A 16,786-nucleotide genomic window follows, 5' to 3' on the forward strand; every position below is an offset into this window, starting at 1 on the left:
AGCCTAATTTTCTAAGGAGATGCAACTGGAATACCCAATCTTTTTAGAAATTAAAAGGTCACTTACATGAAAGAATATGTTAGGTTAGCTCTATATGTGTAAAACAAATGGGAGACGTGTCAGATAGACGAGAGACCAAAGTGCTTAAGTGCTCACCAACTTAAGTAACAGTGCACAACTGGAACCTTACCTGCAAAAACACCTCACTTCTCACAGATGAGAAACAGATAAGGATTAAATGACTGGCCACGGAGTATATCAGTAGCAGAGATGGGACAAGTTTATGGCTCCCAATTACAGGTCCAGTCCACTCAATCACACTCTTCCCCAATGCTCACCCCCCTTTTGTCATATAGTCTGATAGAAGCTTTTACATGCAGACCTACGAGGTTACTGAATACATATTTTCTCATTGTATTATAGTAATGTCATTCAGCAGGGTTGTTTCTTAAATTGTCATGCACTTGGGTAACGTGTTTGTTTTTTTTCAAATTCATGCTTCCATTGATCTGATGGGTGGTAGTCTAATTCCATTGCTGCAGGAAAGAAAAATTGAGGCCAGTTGGGGCATGATGTCTTAAAGTAGACGTTCTGAGCTAGAGGGGTTTCCCTGATGTAAATCTCAGGGCCCAAGGGCTGGTCTATACATAGTTTTGTACCCATTTAAATACATTAGTGTAGACCAGTGGTTTCCAAACTGGGGTTTGTGAAATGTTACAGGGGGTTCTTGGGAAAAAATTCCCTAATGGTGGACAGAGCTGTCCCTAGGGACCTTGGCAGCCCGGAGCCCCTGGACTTCCAAGGGCTAAGCAGATCAAAGCAAGCATATCTATCACACTGAGGAGATTTAAACTTCAAGACTCCTTATAAGAAATGAAAAGGGAGGTGGATATTTTTTGCTGTTTTTAAAATTATGAAGAACAAACTTAAGCTTTGTTGTAACGTGCGTTGTTTGCCTGGACGGCTCAAGACCTGAATGCTTGTGTAGGAGGAACTCTGAGTTGGCTTCTTAAATCCCTTCCTGCTGTTTCACAGCTGATACTCCTTGACGAAACACAGGAGCCTTGTCTTACCACAGGCTTATTCAAAGTGATACAAGCTACAAAACTGAGATCGTGGAAGAGTGTTGCCATTTTCATAATGTAATAAAAAGACTAATGATAAATAATAAATGAATAGTGTGTAATAAGCATGTCAAAAACAAATTTTGTATTTCCAAGATCACTGCTTTTATAAATTATACTCACGCAATGGAGAAAATCCCTGGCAATACTCATTTTTAGGAGGGGGTTCGTGAGACTTAACATTTTACTGAAAGGGGTTCATGGGTTGTTAAAGTTTGGGAACCACTGGTTTAGACTGAGGGTATGTCTGCACTACAAAATTAGGTCAAATTTATAGAAGTCAGTGTTGTAAAAAGCATTTTTATACAGTCGATTGTGTGTGTCCCCACACAAATGCGTTAAGTGCATTTAGTCGGCGGAGTGCGTCCACAGTACCGAGGCAACCGTCGACTTCCAGAGCGTTGCACTGGGGGTAGCTATCCCACAGTTCCCGCAGTCTCCGCCGCCCATTTTGAATTCTGGGTAGAAATCCCAACGCCTGATGGGGCAAAAACATTGTCGCGGGTGGTTCTGGGTACATATCGTCAGACCCCCCCCTTCCCTCCCTCCCTGAAAGCAATGGCAGACAATTGTTTTGCACCTTTTTTCCTGAGTTACCCGTGCAGACACCATACCACAGCAAGCATGGAGCTCGCTCAGCTCACAGTCACTGTATGTCTCCTGGGTGCTGGAAGACGCGGTACTGCATTGCTACACAGCAGCAGCTCTTTGCCTTTCAGCAGCAGACAGTGCAGTATGACTGGTAGCCATTGTCGCTGTACTGCAGGGTGCTCTTTTAGCTGACCTCGGTGAGGTTCGTCAGGGGCGCCTGGGCAAACATGGGAGTGACTCAGCCAGGTCATTTTCCTTTTAAGTTTCGTCTCATGGCGATTCAGTCCTGCCGGCAGTCGTACTGCACTGTCTTCTAATGAGCAGCCAGGAGACGACGATGGCCACCAGTCATACTGCACCTTCTTCTGTCGAGCACCCAGGAGATGACGATGGCTAGCAGTCATACTGCACCGTCTGCTGCCAGCAAGATGTATAAAGATAGATGAAGTGGGTCAAAAGAAATAGACCAGATTTATTTTGTATTCATTTTCTCCCCCTTTCCTCCCTCCCTCCGTGAAATCAATGGCCTGCTAAACCCAGGGTTTTGAGTTCTATCCTTGAGGGGGCCATTCTGTTTCTCCTTGATGCAAAGACACCCCCTTTGTTGATTTTAATTCCCTATAAGCCAACCCTGTAAGCCATGTTGTCAGTCACCCCTCCCTCCGTGAGAGCAAAGGAAGACAATCATTTTGTGCCTTTTTTCAGCACAGATGCCATAGCACTGGGAACATGGAGCCCACTCAGATCACAGCGGCAATTATGACAGTCTGTGAGAGCACTATAAACACCGCACGCATTATCCAGCAGGATATGCAGAACCATAACCTGCAAGAAAAGTGAAACCAGGCAGGGAGGCGACTGCAGTGCGGTGATGAGGACATGGACATAGACTTCTCACAAAGTACGGGCCCCTGCAATGTGCACATCATGGTGTCAATTGGGCAGGTTCATGGTGTGGAACGCCGATTCTGGGCCCGGGAAACAAGCACAGAGTGGTGGGACCACATAGTGTTGCGGGTCTGGGACGATTCCCAGTGGTTGCAAAACTTTTGGATGTGTAAAGGCACTTTCATAGAACTTTGTGACTTGCTTTCCCACGCCCTGAAGCACAAGAATACCAAGATGAGAGCAGCCCTCACAGTTGAGAAGCGAGTGGCGATAGCCCTGTGGAAGCTTGCAACGCCAGACAGCTACCGGTCAGTCGGGAATCAATTTGGAGTGGGCAAATCTACTGTGGGGGCTGCTGTGATGCAAGTAGCCAACACAATCACTGAGCTGCTGCTATCAAGGGCAGTGACTCTGGGAAATGTGAAGGTCACAGTGGATGGCTTTGCTGCAATGGGGTTCCCTAACTATGGTGGGGCAACAGACAGAACCCTTATCCCTATCTTGGCACCGGAGCACCAAGTACATAAACCGAAAGGGGTATTTTTCAATGGTGCTGCAAGCACTGATGGATCACAAGGGACATTTCACCAACATCAACGTGGGATGGCCAGGAAAGGTACATGACGCTCACAGCTTCAGGAACTCTGGTCTGTTTCAACAGCTGCAGGAAGGGACTTTATTCCCAGACCAAAAAATAACCGTTGGGGATGTTGAAATGCCTATAGTTATCCTTGGGGACCCACCCTACCCCTTAATTCCATGGCTCATGAAGCCATACACAAGCATTCTGGGCAGTAGTCAAGAGCTGTTCAATTATAAGCTGAGCAAGTGCAGAATGGTGGTAGAATATGCATTTGGGTGTTTAAAAGCACGCTGGCGCAGTTTACTGACTTGGTTAGACCTCAGCGAAACCAATATTCCCACTGTTATTACTGCTTGCTGTGCATGCCACAATCTCTGTGAGAGTAAGGGGGAGATGTTTATGGCGGGGTGGGAGGTTGAGGCAAATCGCCTGGCCGCTGATTACGCGCAGACACACACCAGGGCGGTTAGAAGAGTACAGGAGAACATGGTATGCATCAGAGAAGCTTTGAAAACCAGTTTCAGGAATGGCCAGGCTACACTGTGAAAGTTCTCTTTGTTTCTCCTTGATGGAAACCCGCCCTCCCCCCGCACCGTTCACTCTACTTTCCTGTAAGCTAAGCACCCTCCCCTCCCCACCTCAATCACCGCTTGCAGAGGCAATAAAGTCATTGTGGCTTCACATTCATGCATTCTTTATTTATTCATCACACAAATAGGGGAATAACTGCAAAGGTAGCCCAGGAGGGGAGGTGGAGGAGGGAAGGACAAGGTAACACAGCACTTTAAAACTTATTGAATGCCAGCCTTCTGTTGCTTGGGCAATCCTCTGGGGTGGAGTGGCTGGGTGGCTGAAGGACCCCCCCCCCACCGCGTTTTTGGGTGAGGAGGCTTTGGAACTTGGGGAGGAGGGTTGTTGGTTACACAGGGGCTATAGCGGCGGTCTGTGCTCCTGCTGCCTTTCCTGCAGCTCAACCATATGCTGGAGCGTATGAGTTTGATCCTCCAGAAGCCTGACCTTTGACTCCTGCCTTCTTTCAGCAAGCTGATGCCACCTACCATCTTCAGCCCACCACCTCTCCTTGCAGTCATATTGTGTTTTCCTGTACTCTGAGATGGTCTGCCTCCATGTATTTTGCTGTGCTCCGTCGGTGTGGGAGGACAGCATGAGGTCACAGAACATTTCATCGCGAGTTTTTTTTTTTTTTTTTTTGGCCTTCTAATCTTTGCTAGCCTCTGGGAAGGAGAAACTTATGCAGCCGGTAGAGGAAGAAAAAAAAAGGGAGATAAAAAGACACATTTTATAGAACAATGGGTACACTCTTTCACATTTTGCCTCTTATTGAGGGTATGCCGGTTTGGTGTGAGAGATCACTCATGCAGGGCTGGGCAACAGAATTCGGCTTGCAGGCAGCCACGGTAAGCCGCAGTCTTTTGGCTTCTTTAACCTTCATAACATGTGGGAATGGTTTCAAACAGCAGCGCCCTCATTTCCCATATGAAGTAGCTGTTGAGTTGGCCATTAAAAATGGGTCGGCAATTTAAGAGGAGGGGCTGCGGTTTCCGGGTTCATGTGCAGCAGAAACCCAACTAACCCCTGCCCCCCCACACACCCCCAATTCTCTGTGATGATGGCTTCACCCCTCCCTCCACCGCGTGGCTAATAGCAGGGAAGATTTCTGTTCAGCCACAGGCAAACAGCCCAGCAGGAATGGGCACCTCTGAAGTAAAACCACCCTATTTCATCCAGAGTGATATCAATGAATGATATCACTCTCCTGAGACTAACACAGAGAGATAAAGAACGGATGTTGTTTGAATGCCAGCAAACACCAGGACCATATGCTGCAATCTTTGTTCTGCAATGATTCCTGACTACATGCTACTGGCCTGGCGTGATAAAGTGTCCTACCATGGTGGGTGGAATAAGGCTGCCCTCCCCAGAAACCTTTTGCAAAGGCTTTGGGAGTACATCCAGGAGAGCTTTATGGAGATGTTCCTGGAGGATTTCCGCTCCATCCCCAGACACGTTAACAGACTTTTCCAGTAGCTGTACTGGCCGCAAATGCCAGGGCAAATTAATCATTAAACACGCTTGCTTTTAAACTATGTATAATATTTACAAAAGGTACACTCACCAGAGGTCCCTTCTCCACATTCAGGGTCCGGGAGCCTGCCTTGGGTGGGTTTGGGGAGTACTGGGTCCAGGTCCAGGGTGATAAACAGATCCTGGCTGTTGGGGAAACCAGTTTCTCCGCTTCCTCGCTGTGAGCTATCTTCCTCACCCCCAAAACCCACTTCTGTGTTGCCTTGCACTCCTTGGACAGAGTCAAAGCACAGGGTTGGGGTAGTGGTGGCTGCACCCCCTAGAATGGCATGCAGCTCATCATAGAAGCAACATGTCTGGGGCTCTGAACCAGAGCAGCTGTTTGCCCCTCCGTTTTTTGGTAGGCTTCCCTGAGCTCCTTAATTTTCATGCGGCACTGCTGCGGGTCCCTGTTATAGCCTCTGTCCTTCATGCCACTGGAGATTTTTTCAAATATTTTGGCATTTTGTCCTTTTGAATGGAGTTCTGCCAGCACAGATTCGTCTCCCCATACAGCGATCAGATCCCGTACTTACCATTCGGTCCATGCTGGAGCTCTTCAACGATTCTGGGACTGCATGGTCTCTTGTGGTGATGAGCTCTGCATGGTGACCTGTGCAGGTGAGCTCGCCGCGCTAGCCAAACAGGCAATGAGATTCAAAAGTTCGCAAGCCTTTTCCTGTATACCTGGCCAGTGCATCTGAGTTGAGAGCGCTGTCCAGAGCGGTCACAACTGAGCACTCTGGGATAGCTCCTGGAGGCCAAAACCATCAAATTCCGTCCACAATACCCCAAATTTGACCCGACAAGGCTGATTTCAGTGCTAATCCCCTTGTCGGGGGTGGAGTAAAGAAATAGATTTTAAGAGCCCTTTAAGTCGAAAAAAAGGGCTTCGTCGTGTGGATGGGTGTGGGGGTAAATCGAGATAATGTTGCTAAATTCAACCTAAACTCTTAATGTAGACCAGGCCTAATATAGTTAAAATCAGCGCAACCCCCTAGTCTAGGCACAGGTGCACCAGTACAGAGAGTTTATAATCAATATAGCTTAGCTATGTGTAGGCAAGCCCTTAAGAAATTTAGATTTGTGTGGGACTCTAGAGAGAGACAGAGGCCCATGACAGTTGTCCCTTAAGCCCCAATGTCTTCCCTGAAGTTTCTGAAAAAGGGAACTCAGTTAACTGTGTTTGTTCAAGGAAACAGGAATTGGTTACATTTTAAAAATAAACAAATCACACTTAGAAAAACCTTGATTTTATGTCATCCATTCTTGCTCCAAAGGGAGAAACTGACCAGTATGTCCCCCAAATTGGCTACCTCTGAGCAATGGGGGATAAAATGCTATGGCAGCTGAAAGAGAAACACTTGTAAGTGTGCTTACTTGGTCTACAAAGGTTTTTTATACCCTCAACATATGTTGGAGTAGGGACAATGTTGTCTTGTTTTGTGAGGTGTCCAGCACATTTCTGGCCACTCAAAAAAAGGAGAGATAAGATTAACTAAACTTCTAGCAAACCACCTACTGAAGATGTGGAAGCTGACAGAGGTGAGATAACTTCTTGCTGGCTATTATACATTCATCCAAGGTTTAGTTATGAAAGATTTAGTGAAATTCTGCTAGAAATGGGGAAAAGTAAACAAGGAGGAGTGAGGTGGTTCAACCAGGATTACAAGATGGCCTTACCAAGAGAAATCTAGGAAGTAAGGTACAAAAAATGGATTAGATCTTGCTTCAAGGCTCATCTTTCTCTCTCGCATCTTCTATTTCTTCACTGTCTCATCAGATGTGACCTATAAATCCCCACAAGACTAGACTGTGAGGAACACAATCCATGAGGCAAGCTCTTCTCCAGATTCCTACTGTTCCAATGTCTTCTGTTCAGTATGAAAAATACACAGGATAGTTATGTGCTTACTAGAAGAACAAAGAAAAGGTGCAATGTATGTCACTAGAAATGGCAAAGATTTTTTTCTTCACAATATTTTACCTATTAAATGATAATCTTTCTCTACACACACACACACACACACACTATATCACTACTTCTTCCTCCCTTCATGATGATTTTTTCTCCAAATTTCTAATTTTCACATGCCTGACTGGGGCAGACTATACATTACTTTAAGGAATTGTTCTGCATCTCAGATAAAAGCTACATGATGTAATAGTTGCTCTGGTAGCTAGCCATATTTTATTAAACAGCTGAGAAAACTATCAGAGCGCAGTAATGCAACACCTTGTTCACACTGGTACCACAGCACTCCAGCGAGGGCGCAGCAAACGTTATTCCACTCGCCAAGGTGGAGTACCAGCAGCGCTGTAGCCGCTGAGTCAGAGCGCTCTACGTGCCTTGCTAGTGTGGATGGGTAGTGAGCTAGTGTGCCCAGGGCTCCTTTATTGCACTGTAACTCACAAGTGTAGCCAAGCCCTTAATCATATCATGTCACATGACACCACCTGTGAAATCTCAGGCCTCTCAACATTTCAGGTATTAGGTTAGGAGGGGCTATTGGCACTCTTTATCCATATCCAGCAGTTGGAGACAAGTGTGTATTAGACTCTGGTTGCAATTTTTATCCAGACAATATCTTCATGACTTTGAGCAATATATGGATGTCTACCTTGCAGCAATGCATTACACAGAAGAAAGAGCATAGTGAAAAAGGGCAAACATTTCACCTCAAAGTGCTAGCGATAATCACAAAAGTCTATGACCCAATTTTTTTTCAATATTCCCTTGGAGCCCACTTTTGACCATGAGAATCTTGTGGATGCAAAATTAGAAGCCATTTTTCAAAATTGCATCAAAGATCACTAGGAGTACGTCTACACTGCAATTAAACACCCGCGGCTGGCCTGTGCCAGCTGACTTGGGCACATGGGGCTTGGGCTGTGTGGGACTGTTTCATTGCAGTGTAGACTTCCAGGCTTGGGCTGCAGCCTGAGCTCTGGGACCCTTGCACCCTGAAGGGTCCTAGAGCCTGGCCTGCAGCCCAAGCCCAGAAGTCTACACTGCAGTGAAACAACCCCAGAGCCTGAGTCAGCTGTGGGTGTTTAATTGCAGTGCAGGCATACCCTGCATGGCCTCCATGGAATTGTAGCTGAGTCTTTCTAACCACTACTCCCTAATTTAGGTAGAAGAATGTATAAAGCCACCATTGAGTGATTAAAATTCTTTGAGGAGCTGCTCAGTACTGTTCCATGCACTCAAGAGGTAAATGAGTCCTCTTTCTCACTCTGGGTATGTCTACACTGCAATTAAAAACTCATGACTGGCCCATGCCAGCTGACTTGGGTTAAGAGGCTGTTTAACTGCGGTATAGATATTCGGGCTTGGGGTTGGGCTTGAGTCCGGGCTCCAGGATCCTGTGAGGTGGGAGGGCTCCAGCCTGAGCCCAGAAGCCTACACTGAAATTAAACAGCCCCTGAGCCCAAGCCCCATGAGCCTGAGTCAGCTGTGTGTGTCTAACTGCAGTGTTGACATACCACCTCCGCTCTCTCACACACACACAGAATTATCTATCTAGATATTGATATAGATCTATATCTAGAGGGGGAGGGTTCGGTCACAGAGACCCCCCTTGGGACTGTTCCGTGATGTGCTGAGACTACCTCTGAGCCTGTTTTCCTCTACCAGTTTGGGCCTCCAGAACCCTGCCTTGTTGAGCCAGACATGCAAGCCTGTTGCAACAGAGACCCAGGGTCTGAACCACACCCCCAAAACTGCAGACTTAACTGAAAACAGCTTAGCAAGTGTTCCTGTTTCCAGCACCCAGACCCAAATGGGATCCAAACCCCAAATAAATCTGATTTACTCTGTATAAAGCTTATACAAGGTAAACTAAAATTGTCCACCCTCTATAACACTGATAGAGAGATATGCATAGCTGTTTGCTCCCCCAGGTATTAATCACTGACTCAGGGTTAATTAATAAACAAAAGTGATTTTATTAAGTATAAATAGTAGGATTTAAGTGGTTCCAAGTAATAACAGACAGAACAAAGTAAATCACCAATTAAAATAAAGCAAAAGCATGCAAGTCTAAGCCTAATACATTAAGAAACTGAATACAGGTAAATCTCACCCTCAGAGATGTTCCAATAAGCTTATTTCACAGACTAGAATCCTTCTTAGTCTGGGCGCAATCCTTTTCCCGGTACAGTTCTTGTTAGTTCCAGCTCAGGTGGTAACAAAGGGGATTTCTCATGACTGCAGCCCCCTTTGTTCTGTTCTACCCCCTTTTAGATCTTTTGCACAAGGCGGGAATCCTTTGTCTCCCTCTGGGTTTCCCCTGCTTCCTTCTAAATGGAAAAGCACCAGGTTAAAGATGAAAAAGAAAAGGTTAAAGATGGATTCCAGTTCAGGTGACATGATCAGACTTTCCGAGAGACTTCATTACCCACTCCCTGGCACACAGATATACAGGAAGTCTTACAAGTAAACAGAGCCTTTTACAACCAATTGTCCTGGTTAATGGGAGCCATCAAGATTCCAAACTACCATGAATGGCCCACACTTTGCATAATTACAATAGGACCTCGGAGTTCTATTTCATATTTCTAGTTTCAGATACAAAAACGATACATTCATACAAATGGGATGGCCACACTCAGTAGATTATAAGCTTTGTAATGACACCTTACAAGAGACCTTTTGCATAAGGCATATTCCAGTTATATTTATAAGTGTGGGTATAATGTATTTTTATGAAAATATGGAATGCAACATCACACACACAATATATATTTATAAAAACAAAAATGGAACTCATTAGTGAAATACTAAGAAAACTAGTATACAAACCTGGATAATGGATGCCCTACACCCTCTGGCTTTGCAGGTGCACAGGGTAGAAGAAGAATATTCAAGTTCCAAAAATAAAATACCTGAAAGACATTCTGAAAGTCAGAATGTATTTTTATATAAAACAGTATTATTGTCCTTTTCCCCCCTCATTTTATATCACTATAAAGTTTCAGTCTAAACACTGAAAAAGCAAAGCCAGCTCCAGCTCAGAGACCTCACATTTGAAATGTTAAGGCTAAATTCATTGTGCACTACACAAAGGTTCACAGCTCTGCTCTTTAACTCGCAGAAAGGGACTAAAAACACATACTCAAAAAAAAAATGCTGCACTTTGATTCACAAGGCAAGTCAAATAGTTACGCAATAGTTGTATGAGAGCTCCTAGTGTTATCCTGGTGTAGTGGGGTGGTTACCCACTCCTGTCCTGTGGGGCTTAAAAGCCAGCCCTGCAAGAGAGCCAGGGCTGAGGGCAAGAAAAGCTAGGCTGATTGGGGAAATGGCCGCAGCTGGGCCTATAAAGGGGCTGCTAGGCTGAAGCTTAGCCAGTCTCTCTCTGAATGCAGAGAGGGATGGGTCTGGCTTGGCTGCAGGGACCTGAGAGAGTACCTAGATTGGAGCAGGGCTGAGGGGAAAAGGCCTTGGGAGCAGGGGAGCTCCGGCCTGGAAACCCCCAGGCTGCAAGGCCTAGATTAGGGCCTATTAGGTATTGGGGTTGCCAGGGGGCAGCCCACGGGTAGACAGAGGCAACAGATCCAAACCCCTTCGCCTGTGATGAGTGGCTGATACACTGCAGTCTGCCCTGGGGAGCAGGTCTAAGCGATGACTGGCAGTAGCCAAGATTGAGGTGAGGTGGGGGTAGTGGGTGGGGCTGCCTTTAGTGTAGAAAATTAAGCATTTTAAAAATAATGTTTTGCCATCAGCCTTTCAGCACTGATTAATTTGTTAAAATCTCAAATTACTCATATTACCTGTGCAGTGCCGTACACCAAGTCCTGAGATAGCACTAAAGCTCTTAGACAGTCAAGGTACTTTCCTTTGCAAGTTAATTTACCTAATCGTCTTATATCAAAAACTGGAATTTTTTTTTAAAGACCACACTACTAACTAGAATGCCTTCCTGGAAATCTGAAACAATAAAGGATAAAACTAGTGGTAGTAGTCAGAGTAATAATGCAAATGGTACATTAAGTTGTGGGTGCCAATTTTAATAGTGTCCTGAACTGTTCTACACCATTCAGCCTCTAGGTGGTAATGTGTGTAAAATATCAAAATTAAAAATGAACATGGCAGAGCATGAAAGGATCTTATGATGAACACACCTGGTGTATATAAGCAAGCTCTGTGACCAGTCCCTATCTGGTACAGAAGAATATGACATGGTGTCAGGAGTAAACTAAGAACAGAAACAGAAAGAAAACAGCAACAAAGGTTACAGACCAGGAGGAACAAAGCGAAAAAGGTCACAGGATCTCAACCTGCCACTCTTCAATGCTCCAGAGAACTTCAGCTTTGACAGACCTTCACAATGGACAGCCTGGAAGCAGTATTTTACAAGATTTTGGATTGCAGACAAACTACATAAAAACTGGAGATATACAGGTATCTTTAATTTATGCTATGGGGAAGCAAGCAGAGCATATCTTTAAATCCTTTCACTTTACTAAAGACAGTCATAAAGATGATTATGAAAGGGTTGTTGCTATGTTTGATGCATATTTTATACCCCAGAGAAATGTTTTATGAAAGAGCATGTTTTTACCAGAGAATTCAAGAATGAGGGGGAAACGTTGAATGTTTTATAAGAGCTTTGCTTACATTGCCTGAAAACTGATTTTGGGAATGCAAAAAACATGAAAATATCAGGTTTCAGAGTAGCAGCCATGTTAGTCTGTATTCGCAAAAAGAAAATGAGTACTTGTGGCACCTTAGAGACTAACCAATTTATTTGAGCATAAGCTTTCGTGAGCTACAGCTCACTTCATCGGATGCATCCAATGAAGTGAGCTGTAGCTCACGAAAGCTTATGCTCAAATAAATTGGTTAGTCTCTAAGGTGCCACAAGTACTCATTTTCTTTTTATGAAAATATCAGAGGCTGGTTACTGGGTTAACAGATAACAACCTTTCACAGAAGCTACAACTGAAGAGATTTAACCCTAGCCACAACTATTCCAACAACAGTGTCTGAGCTGGTGCAAACTACAGAAACTTGACAAACCAGAAACTAGCTTAGAAAATGCAAACAGATACTGAGTGTTAAGTCATTATCATAAACCCCAGAAACAGGGACAGAGAACTCCCAGGGTAAGAGGGACAAATTCCAGCCTACGTGCACAGGGTGTGGAAAAAGTCAAATACCCAGAGACTATGCATGTCCAGCCAGTGTAATACATGCATGAAATAGGGATATTTGGCTTCTATTTGCCATACCAAATCAGTCAGGGAGTTGATATATTACAGACAAGAGCTATGTTTCTGGGATCTATCACTTGTGATGACATAGAGCCTTTCTGTAGAGTAAAACTGAATATTCATGGAAAGACTACTGACTTTAAAATTGACTCAGGAGCGGATGTCAGAAAGGACTTACAATCACCTTTAACTCCTCCCAGAGCTGAAGTCACCTGAAACAGCTCTGACTAGTCCTGAAGGTATTCTAAACTGTATTGGCCAGTTCACCACAGAAACAACTTAAAGACAAAAGCTATGTATTCAGAGCATATGTGATCAAAAGACCACAGACCAACAACCTTCTCAGCCCTGGTCTACACTAGGACTTTAGGTCGAATTTAGCAGCGTTAAATCGATGTAAACCTGCACCCATCCACACAATGAAGCCCTTTATTTCGACTTAAAGGGCTCTTAAAATCGATTTCCTTACTCCACCCCTGACAAGCGGATTAGCGCTTAAATCGACGTTGCCGGCTCGAATTTGGGGTACTGTGGACACAATTCGATGGTATTGGCCTCCGGGAGCTATCCCAGAGTGCTCCATTATGACCGCTCTGGACAGCACTCTCAACTCAGATGCACTGGCCAGGTAGACAGGAAAAGAACCATGAACTTTTGAATCTCATTTCCTGTTTGGCCAGCGTGGCAAGCTGCAGGTGACCATGCAGAGCTCATCAGCACAGGTGACCATGATGGAGTCCCAGAATCGCAAAAGAGCTCCAGCATGGACCGAACGGGAGGTACGGGATCTGATCGCTGTTTGGGGAGAGGAATCCGTGCTATCAGAACTCCGTTCCAGTTTTCGAAATGCCAAAACCTTTGTCAAAATCTCCCAGGGCATGAAGGACAGAGGCCATAACAGGGACCCGAAGCAGTGCCGCGTGAAACTGAAGGAGCTGAGGCAAGCCTACCAGAAAACCAGAGAGGCGAACAGCTGCTCTGGGTCAGAGCCCCAAACATGCCGCTTCTATGATGAGCTGCATGCCATTTTAGGGGGTTCAGCCACCACTACCCCAGCCGTGTTGTTTGACTCCTTCAATGGAGATGGAGGCAATACGGAAGCAGGTTTTGGGGACAAAGAAGATGATGATGATGAGGAGGTTGTAGATAGCTCACAGCAAGCAAGCGGAGAAACCGGTTTTCCTGACAGCCAGGAACTGTTTCTCACCCTAGACCTGGAGCCAGTACTCCCCGAACCCACCCAAGGCTGCCTCCTGGACCCAGCAGGCGGAGAAGGGACCTCTGGTGAGTGTACCTTTTAAAATACTATACATGGTTTAAAAGCAAGCATGTGAAAGGATTACTTTGCCCTGGCATTTGCGGTTCTCCTAGATGTAGTCCTAAAGCCTTTGCAAAAGGTTTCTGGGGAGGGCAGCCTTATTGCGTCCTTCATGGTAGGACACTTTACCACTCCAGGCCAGTAACACGTACTCGGGAATCATTGTAGAACAAAGCATTGCAGTGTATGTTTGCTGGCATTCAAACAACATCCGTTCTTTATCTCTCTGTGTTATCTTCAGGAGAGTGAGATATAATTCATGGTCACCTGGTTGAAATAGAGTGCTTTTCTTCAGGGGACACTCAGAGGAGCCCATTCCTGCTGGGCTGTTTGCCTGTGGCTAAACAGAAATGTTCCCCGCTGTTAGCCACAGGGAGGGGGGAAGGTTGAGGGGGTAGTCACGCGGTGGGGGGAGGCAAAATGCGACCTTGTAACGAAAGCACATGTGCTATGTATGTAATGTTAACAGCAAGGTTTACCCTGAAAGAGTGTAGCCACTGTTTTATAAAATGTGTCTTTTTAAATACCGCTGTCCCTTTTTTTTTCTCCACTAGCTGCATGTGTTTCAATGATCACAGGATCTTCTCCTTCCCAGAGGCTAGTGAAGCTTAGAAAGAAAAAAAAACGCACTCGCGATGAAATGTTCTCCGAGCTCATGCTGTCCTCCCACACTGACAGAGCACAGACGAATGCGTGGAGGCAAATAATGTCAGAGTGCAGGAAAGCACAAAATGACCGGGAGGAGAGGTGGCGGGCTGAAGAGAGTAAGTGGCGGGCTGAAGACAGGGCTGAAGCTCAAATGTGGCGGCAGCGTCATGAGAGGAGGCAGGATTCAATGCTGAGGCTGCTGCAGGACCAAACCAGTATGCTCCAGTGTATGGTTGAGCTGCAGCAAAGGCAGCTGGAGCACAGACTGCCACTGCAGCCCCTCTGTAACCAACCGCCCTCCTCCCCAAGTTCCATAGCCTCCACACCCAGACGCCCAAGAATGCGGTGGGGGGGCCTCCGGCCAACCAGCCACTCCACCACAGAGGATTGCCCCAAAAAAAGAAGGCTGTCATTCAATAAATTTTAAAGTTGTAAACTTTTAAAGTGCTGTGCTTTAAGTGCTGTGTGGCATTTTCCTTCCCTCCTCCACCACCCCTCCTGGGCTACCTTGGTAGTCATCCCCCTATTTGTGTGACGAATGAATAAAGAATGCATGAATGTGAAGCAACAATGACTTTATTGCCTCTGCAAGCGGTGATTGAAGGGAGGAGGGGCGGGTGGTTAGCTTACAGGGAAGTAGAGTGAACCAAGGGGCGGGGGGTTTCATCAAGGAGAAACAAACAGATCTTTCACACCGTAGCCTGGCCAGTCATGAAACTGGTTTTCAAAGCTTCTCTGATGCGTACCGCGCCCTCCTGTGCTCTTCTAACCGCCCTGGTGTCTGGCTGCGCGTAACCAGCAGCCAGGCGATTTGCCTCAACCTCCCACCCCGCCATAAACGTCTCCCCCTTACTCTCACAGATATTGTGGAGCACACAGCAAGCAGTAATAACAGTGGGAATACTGGTTTCGCTGAGGTCTAAGCGAGTCAGTAAACTGCGCCAGCGCGCCTTTAAACGTCCAAATGCACATTCTACCACCATTCTGCACTTGCTCAGCCTGTAGTTGAACAGCTCCTGACTACTGTCCAGGCTGCCTGTGTACGGCTTCATGAGCCATGGCATTAAGGGGTAGGCTGGGTCCCCAAGGATACATATAGGCATTTCAACATCCCCAACAGTTATTTTCTGGTCTGGGAATAAAGTCCCTTCCTGCAGCTTTTGAAACAGACCAGAGTTCCTGAAGATGCGAGCATCATGCACCTTTCCCGGCCATCCCACGTTGATGTTGGTGAAACGTCCCTTGTGATCCACCAGAGCTTGCAGCACTATCGAAAAGTACCCCTTGCGGTTTATGTACTCGGCGGCTTGGTGCTCCGGTGCCAAGATAGGGATATGGGTTCCGTCTATAGCCCCACCACAGTTAGGGAATCCCATTGCAGCAAAGCCATCCACTATGACCTGCACATTTCCCAGGGTCACTACCCTTGATATCAGCAGATCTTTGATTGCGTGGGCTACTTGCATCACAGCAGCCCCACAGTAGATTTGCCCACTCCAAATTGATTCCCAACTGACCGGTAGCTGTCTGGCGTTGCAAGCTTCCACAGGGCTATCGCCACTCGCTTCTCAACTGTGAGGGCTGCTCTCATCTTGGTATTCATGCGCCTCAGGGCAGGGGAAAGCAAGTCACAAAGTTCCATGAAAGTGCCCTTACGCATGCAAAAGTTTCGCAGCCACTGGGAATCGTCCCAGACCTGCAACACTATGCGGTCCCACCACTCTGTGCTTGTTTCCCGAGCCCAGAATCGGCGTTCCACAGCATGAACCTGCCCCATTAGCACCATGATGCATGCATTGGCAGGGCCCATGCTTTCAGAGAAATCTGTGTCCATGTCCTGATCACTCACGTGACCGCGCTGACGTCGCCTCCTCGCCCGGTATCGCTTTGCCAGGTTCTGGTGCTGCATATACTGCTGGATAATGCGTGTGGTGTTTAATGTGCTCCTAATTGCCAAAGTGAGCTGAGCGGCCTCCATGCTTGCCTTGGTATGGCGTCCGCACAGAAAAAAGGCACGGAACGATTGTCTGCCGTTGCTCTGATGGAGGGAGGGGCGACTGACGACACGGCTTACAGGGTTGGCTTCAGGGAGCTAAAATCAACAAAGGGGGTGTCTTTACATCAAGGAGTATTTCAGGCAGGACTTCACGGAGGGTTCCAATAAGAAATGGTGCACCTAAGTTATCGTTCTTATTGGAACAAGGAGGTTAGCCTGGCCTCTGATTGATACATGGCTAGATTTACCTCGCTGCACCTTCTCTGTGAGTGACTGCAGTGTGACCTAGAGGAATGAGTCCCCTAGACAGGGGAGGAGGCAAATGAGTACAAACC

The 16,786-nt window shown here is 46.3% G+C and overlaps 1 long non-coding RNA gene across 1 annotated transcript in view; it reads right to left on the reverse strand.

Annotated features, from left to right (window-relative positions):
- Positions 1–9,245: 9,245 nt before the first annotated feature.
- Positions 9,246–16,786, reverse strand: part of LOC142072334 (uncharacterized) — a 64,608-nt gene continuing 57,067 nt past the window's right edge. Inside the window, exons 2-3 of the long non-coding RNA XR_012668726.1 lie at positions 10,076–10,158; positions 9,246–9,573 (exon numbers count right to left, since the gene is read on the reverse strand). This is a non-coding gene — a long non-coding RNA (uncharacterized LOC142072334). The remainder of the gene's footprint in view (positions 9,574–10,075; positions 10,159–16,786) is intronic.

Source organism: Caretta caretta, chromosome 6, assembly GCF_965140235.1.
Source record: "Caretta caretta isolate rCarCar2 chromosome 6, rCarCar1.hap1, whole genome shotgun sequence".
Lineage (NCBI taxonomy): Eukaryota > Metazoa > Chordata > Testudines > Cheloniidae > Caretta > Caretta caretta.